Source organism: Lissotriton helveticus, chromosome 10 (genome assembly GCF_964261635.1).
Source record: "Lissotriton helveticus chromosome 10, aLisHel1.1, whole genome shotgun sequence".
NCBI classification, from domain to species: domain Eukaryota; kingdom Metazoa; phylum Chordata; class Amphibia; order Caudata; family Salamandridae; genus Lissotriton; species Lissotriton helveticus.
In genome coordinates this window covers 1,119,559,704-1,119,567,448 of record NC_136071.1, presented here as the reverse complement: position 1 = coordinate 1,119,567,448, position 7,745 = coordinate 1,119,559,704, and positions in this window count along the sequence as shown.

The following is a 7,745-nucleotide window of genomic DNA, read 5'->3' as shown; positions in this document are numbered from 1 at the left end:
TTTTTAATGAAATCAAAGATATTATTCCAGTACGTTTGAAATGTGGGGCAGTAGAAGAGCATGTGTTCTATGTTCACTGGTATTCCAGCAGGTCGGGTCTTGTCTTAGGTTGAGTTTGTTTCGTTTTTTGGGAGTCCAAAAGGTTCTATCGATGAGCATGAACTTAGTCTAGGACAGCATAGGTTTTATTTTATTCATGAAAGGAGATTTGTGGATGTCATTCCAGTCAAAGTCTATGTTGCTGTTGTGTATTTCTGGCTGCCATGTTCGGTCATTACGCAAGTTTAGTATAGTTGATTTAGGTGAGAGCAGCTTGTGGACCTTAGAGACTATGTGACCAGATTTACATAAGTTGGAAATAAGGGTGGGCAGAGATGGGTCCTTATTCAAGTCTCAGTACTTAGATAGTTGAACCTTTAGTTTTAGCAATTTGCAGAAGTCTGGGTTATTTAATAAATAGCGTTCTTGGAATCCAGAGAAGGGGAGAGGGGAGGTGTCAAGATGAACAAAATCTTTATTTAAATTTATATAAAATCCATAAAAAGATAAAAAGACATTTAAGACAAAAATAATGCAAACTTTACATAACCTCTATGTCAAAATTAAAATCAGCAACATTATACAAAAAGGCACTCTAAATTGTATTGCAAATTCTAGTCATTATAGGTCAATGTAGAAGATCCTGAAAATACTGATACTGCGAGTGGCGGTGTCAGTATATAAATGGTTCACCAGATGAATTCCTTTCTTTGGCCAATCAACCCATAGGATTGGTTTCTGTCAATTTTACATTATGGGTTGTGCCAGAGGGAGGCCACATTGGAATTTTGGATTTTTACTTTTGAGTAATAAGCATTTTTAGTGGTATTCATGATGTATTTAGAGTGAGGAAGGTGAACGTTGTTTATAGTCATCTATGTAATAATGGGTTTATCTTCTAGTAAAGACTTTTCCAATTTGATCCATGTTGATGTGTAGTCTACCTTATTCATTAAGGACATTCTTAAAGTTTGGAAGGCCAATACCACCCATGCGTTAGGAAGTCAGACTTTTTTCGGGGAAATTCCTGGCTTTTTATTTTGTCATAAGAAATCATTGAATATACTGTAAATTATGTGTAGGAAGTCTTCAGAAATTGTCAGTGGGAGCATACTAATTATGTAATTGACTATTGGGGTTATCATTTTCAGAGTTTCAGCTCTTCCCCACCATGAAAGGAATTTGAATGACCAGTCATCTAGTATAAATTAATCTTTTTGAGGGTAATCAATTCATTGTGTTTTATGGTGTCAATGAGATTATTGGTAAATTCTATCTCTAAATATTTGATATAGGTTGTTTGCCATGCAAAACCAGAGTCTCCTAATGTTTCTTTAGATCCATGGTTATTTAAAGGTTAGCCTAATCTTTTTTCTTTATTGCGTGACTAGCCCAAGACCAAGGAGAATTCTTTGATTGATGACATTAAGGCAGTAATAGAAGAGGGAGTGTTTTCAGTGTCAATGAACATGTTGTCTGCATAAACAGTCGTATTTATAGCGGTTCCTCCAAATTTGACACCCGCTACTTCTGTGTTTTCCCTCAGGCTGTAAAGAAATGGCTCTTGTGCTAAGAGAAAGAGGAATGAAAATAGTGGGCAGCCTTGCCTAGTCTCTTGTTCTGGCAAGAATGGGTTGGAAATAGTGCTCTAAACAGATTGTAATATAATGTTATGTTATGTTATAGAGATTTGTATAGGGCACAGCTACTCAGCAGAGTGTCCCGAAGCTCAGACTAAGGGCAACAGACCAAGATACCTAGACTGACTGCATTAAAAGCCACGTCTTCAGTTTCTTCTTGAAAACAGCGAGCTTGATGACTAGACAGAGGTCTTTCAGAAGTTTGCTCCAGGTGACCGGCCCCACATAGGAGAATGATCTACCGCCCACTCTAAGTCGGTTGATCCGGTGCACACTTGCCAGGTGAAGAGGAGGATTGCAGAATACGCGATGGGGTGTATTCGTTAATCCTCTCTGTTGGACTTGGCCTTTTCCCCCCAAAATTTTTCGCTTTTGACCCCCTAACTTGAATGTCTCCCCCATGGGATTAAACCTGTATAGGCCATGAGTGGTGTGAGACACCTTGTGAAAATGTAATTACCTGACATAATGTGAGCACTTGTAAAATCCCCCATTTTAAAACTGCACCCCCATTTTAAAACTGCTCCTGACTGAAATGTATTGTTTTTAAAATGGATGCCATGGCCATGGGTTTTGCCACTGGACTGACATAGGTCAGCAGTCTGGATAATATTACCCAGCTACCCCTAGTTTTGGAGGGAAAGCCTGGCACCCAGGGTGCTCACCCCCTCCCCTAGAACCAGTTTAGGCTAGATGTGCCAACATTCTAGAAGGTCCTGGCACTGCCTGGGAGGAGGGTATAAATAGGGTGAAGTGTCACCAGAGAGTCAGTCAGCGCTGGGACAAAGAAGAGAGGGGACCTGCTGTGAGGTGCTACCGCCACATGGGCCTGTGAGCTGGGCCCTGCACCCCTATGACCCCCCCTCTGCTGTCCCCATGGGCCCCTGACAAGGGAGGGCCCCTACCCAGGTCCCTGACACTGTGGGAACCGGGAGTTACGCCAGCGCTACCATGAAGAAGCGCCCAGGAGGTGAGAAATAGGATTGTCCACTCCCCCTGCTGAAGCTGTGACCCTGTGGGAGTACTGGGTCGTGAGGAGCTGCCTGAAGGAACTGTTGCCCTTGTGAGGTACTGCCCGTCAAGCGCTATTCTGAGGAACTGTGTCTATTAGACTGCCTCTGGACTGCCTATCAAGCGCCATCTGGGGAAGAGTAGGCTCCTAGGAACTGTCACCCCCTTGTAGGCACTGCCTGTCAAGCGCTATAATTGAGAAGCGCTAGGTACTCGAACTGTGCCCTGCATAGCGCTGTGTGGTGAAGCGCTGAAGAGCAGTGCGCTGTAAATAGCGCCATCTGCTGAGGAGTAGTGCGCGGTGAAAAACGCTGTTCCCTGAGGAGACTGGGGCAAGGAGCAGTGCGCTGTGAATAGCGCTGTGGTGTGAGGAGGCGCGCTTCTGTCGCTATATAAATAATTAATCAGAAGGGAGCCTACCCCTTATTGCCACCGGAAATCACCGCCGCGGCCCGGCGCCATCGTGGGGACCCCCCCCACCGCTGTGGAAATCGTTGCGGCGGCCCCCGGTACCAGGAGAGGGCCGCCGAAGTGCAGGAAGGGCCGCGCTAGGCCCTGAGGCCGTCAGGTTCTCCCGTCACATGACGGGGGCCAGGCTGCATCATCGGCCCGCCCCCGTCGCGCAATGATTGGCCTGCGCGGCCGTGACCTGTAAAGGCCGCGCAGGGATTGGCTGACGGCCGGGAAGGCCAGGAGAAGTGGAATCCCAGCCCCAGGTCCCCATGAGGTAGGAGGGGGACCCGGGTGAAGCGCTGGAGCGGGGCCCCCGTGGACGAGGGGGGAGCCCCGAGGATTAAGCGACCGGAGCGGGAGGCCACCCCGCCGGTCTGTGCCCCAAAGAGAGCCTGCCCGGACCTAAGGCAGCCCCGGGTCCCCATGAGGAAGGAGGGGCCCGGGTGAAGCTTCGTTGCAGGGCCCCCGTGATCAGGAGGGAGCCCTGAGAAGAGCGACCGGAGCGGGAGGCCACCCCGCCGGTCTGTGCCCCACGCGAGGGGCCGGTAATGGTAGAAGAGGGGCCGGGGTGCATTGCCGGTACCAGCCCCGCCTCCCGACCTGTGGGAGCCAGTGAAGAGAACCCCACACAGGGAAATCCCGGGTCCCCGAGCTGTGGAGGATTCCGGGGAAAGCAGGGAGAGGGCCCAGACGGAGCCTGCAAGCCCTGAGTGCTGCCGTGAGTCCTGCGACTGGTGGCAAGGTCCCAGAGGGGGGGCCTCGAGGCACATTGTCGGTGCTTGCCCCCCCCCCCCTTATCTCAGAAGTCCCGGGAGAAGGCCGCGTGGAGCCTCCTGCTCGCCCCCCCCTTGACAAAAGGGGCCAGCAGTGTGGATGGAGCCCGGATCTAGAACCCAGGAGTAGCTGGTGAGTGGGGCTTGGATTAAACTGTGTGGAGGTCGGGGCACAGGGTCGGTGCTCGCCCCAGGACTTGTGCTAGCCCCCTGGAAACTGTACTGATCTTCATTGGCCCTATTGATCTCCTTTTTAAGCCTCTAGACTGGGCTGGGACATTACTGAAACCTCCCCGGGATTGGTAGAGGGACAAGTTAACCCCTAGCTAGGTGTCAGGCCCTGCAGAGTGAAGGGCTGGGTAACTCAGCCTGGTTGTTAATGGCTTGTTGACCCCTGAGCCCTGCAATGGTTATTTGCCATGTTCATTTCTGATCAGGATGCTGGTTGCCTAGGGTAACGCAGCGTTTCATGTTACCTGTCCAGGTGTGATGCGCCACTGCGCCTAGTGTTAATGGTCTGCTGATTACCCTGCTAATGTGGTTATGCAAATGTTATGCCTACACTAAGGTTATTGAGGCCTAGGTATACTGTGGTTTTACACCTGATGGGTGATTGTATGCTTTTGCGCCCTGTTAGTGCCGTGGTGCCCCTATGCTGGCCTGATGAGTTATTCCAGGCCCCTGTTGTGCCCCTGGTTAATGAGCCTGCCGTACTGATTTCTTACAGGTGCTCCTGACTAGTATGTGCTGTAATGCTCTGTTGTTGTTTTTCCCTAACAGGGGCGGGTTGGCGTGATTGTGCATGATATATATACCTATGCTAATGCGGTATTTTGCATTTACAACCCCCTAAGGATGAGAGCCTGAGTTGGCCCCGCCAGATTGGCCCCAGGTCTAATGATTTATTAACCATCCTTTTTCCTTACAGCTATGGACTATGGACTCAAACCCTTTTTGTTCCTATGTAAATAATTCCCCCTCTGAAATACTTGGCTCTGGTGCCAGTTGGCGCCGTGTTATGATGACACTGTTAATGCATTTTTGACTTGCAGGTTGGAAACCCTACTAAATGACGTATCTTTTTCCAACTCAAACTGGTGTCCTGCCTCTTTTGTGGTGTGCCTGGTGTGTTGACTGAGGGTACTGCGTGAGTGCTTCACATGTCCTCCAAGTTTGGCCTGCCCGCTTGATGCCATGCTACCCCCTTTGAGACTTGGGCAACCCCCAATTCCAACATTTGGTGGCAGAGCGGTGGGATAGGACTTGTGTTTGCGCAGTACCACAGCGGCCACGGGTTACACCACAAGTAGAGCCTTGTGGTGGGGATTATTGTTTGAATATTGTTTTTGATTGCTTCCTCCTGAAGAGTATTTTGAATTGTCCCCTTGTTCCACTGGGAGGGTGTGTCCCGGGTGTACCTCGCCACGATGGGGTTGATTTACCAGGAAGTGGAACTGATGGAGTACACCGAACAGGAGGTGATAGACTTCCTCCTGGAGAGAGGGATACCCCCAGTAGGGAATATTAGGAGGAATTTGTTTCTCTATGAGGCCCTCAAGAGGGGAGAGCCCTTAGAGATTGGTGGGGATTTGTCTGACTACCCCCCCGAAGTTTTGAAGGGTCAGTGGGTTAGAGACCAGAGAGAGGGCTCCCCATCCAGAACCCTGGGAGGTAGTTGCTCCGATGAGGAGGAGGAAAAGTCTAGCAGGGCAGAGACGCCAGTAGCTGTGGAAGACACCGAAGATAGGGAGTCTCGCACTGGGTCCAGTCCCGGGGGCACTGCCCCATCCCTTTCCCTGTCCCCAGAAGAGTGGGTAGATAGGAGAGAAGAGAGGGAGTATCAGCTGTCGCTGGCAAAGCTCAGGCATGCCGAGGGCTTAGCGCAGCTGAGGGTAGAAGAGCAGCGACTAGAGACTGAAAAAGTCCTAGCGCTGGAGAGGATGGCGGAGGCGGAGAGGGCCTTCGCCAGGGAGAGATCAGCTCAGGTGGGTAGGTTGTCCCCTGAGAGTGGTTTCAGGAGTCTGGATTCACCGAAGAGGGTGGGATCCAGTGGTGGCAGCGAGTGTAGGTCCAGTGTAAGGAGTCCCACTCCCGAAGCCCAAGAGACTGTGCCTGATTCCCCGGAAGAGGAGGACGGGTTAGTGTTTAGGGGCAGGGGAAAGCTGTTCCATCAGTCCTGGGGAGAGTTCGAGGAGGAGTGTTGGACTGTACTGGAGGATTGGGTGGTGAGGAGAGCAGTGGAGGATTGGGAAGGGCTGTGCCATGCCGTTATCCGGGAGCACATGCTAAGGAGTTGTGTCCCAAGACTGCGTCACCATCTGTTGCGGTGCGAGTTCTCAGACCCCAGGGAACTTGCACGGGAGGCAGACCTCTGGGTAAGTGCCAGAGCGTCTGGGAAGGCTGAGGGAAGTGATCCTGAAGGGAGTGAGACGGGGAGGTGTCCCGAGAGGCCCCAGCTGTGGTCACCGGGCCTGGAGTGTTCTTTAAGAGAACCTCCGGTTGGGGGACTAGGCTGTCCCGATGCGTCATCCAGAGGAAAGGATCCCCTCATGTCAGGAGGACCCGGAGCATCATTAATTGGAGCTCCAGTGGTTCGGGGGTTTGACCAGTCACAGGGTTTAGATCCTGGACTGGGGTTCCAGGTTAAGGGGTTGCCTGACCTGGAGGGTGGGGTACCTGTAATTCAGGTCCCTACCAATTTGACTCCTAGGGGTACTACTCCCAGTGGGAGGGTGCGGAACTCTGGGAGGGGGTGCAGAGGGAGGAAGGTCTCTTCTCTGTCACCAGCTCAGCCACAGGGTTTAGATCCTGGACTGGGGTTCCAGGTTAAGGGGTTGCCTGACCTGGAGGGTGGGGTACCTGTAATTCAGGTCCCTACCAATTTGACTCCCAGGGGTACTACTCCCAGTGGGAGGGTGCGGAACTCTGGGAGGGGGTGCAGAGGGAGGAAGGTCTCTTCTCTGTCACCAGCTCAGCCACAGGGCGCAGATCCTGGGTTGGGTGGCCAGGGACAGGGTTTGCCTGCCCTGGTGGGAGGGACCTCTGTAACCAGAGTCCCCCCGGAAGTGACTCCCAGGGGTACTACTCCAGTTAGGAGGGTGCGGAACTCTGGGAGGGGGTGCAGGGAGAGGGAGGACTCGCCCCTGTCACCGGTTCAGCCTGTGGGTTTTGGCTCCAGGTTGGGGAGAGAGTTGTGTGAGGGTGTCCCCCAGCGTAGGAGATGGAGGAACCCTAGGAGGAGAAGTAGGGGGAGGAGAGCCTCGCCCCTAAGGGCTGGTCAGTCTGAGGGTGTAGACCCCAGATGGGTGGACCAGTGGCAATTTGGAGAGAGAAGAGTGGTCCAAGGGAATTACAAGCCTGAGGCTAGAGCCTCCCACTCTAGGAAGGAGAAACATCCCACTAGGGAACACCAGTGGGGTGGTTTTGTTGGTGAAAGGAGGGATGCGAAAGAGAACCATTGGGTTCCAGAGTGGAGGAGAGACTGCAGGTGCTCCTGTAGTTGCAGGCCTGCGTCCACCTTTTTCCGCCCCAAGCAGGGAAGCCCATCAAGGCATTGATATGTCTACCCTGGCTTTTGGCTGGGGGGGAGTCGTGTTGGACTTGGCCTTTTCCCCCCAAAATTTTTCGCTTTTGACCCCCTAACTTGAATGTCTCCCCCATGGGATTAAACCTGTATAGGCCATGAGTGGTGTGAGACACCTTGTGAAAATGTAATTACCTGACATAATGTGAGCACTTGTAAAATCCCCCATTTTAAAACTGCACCCCCATTTTAAAACTGCTCCTGACTGAAATGTATTGTTTTTAAAATGGATGCCATGGCCATGGG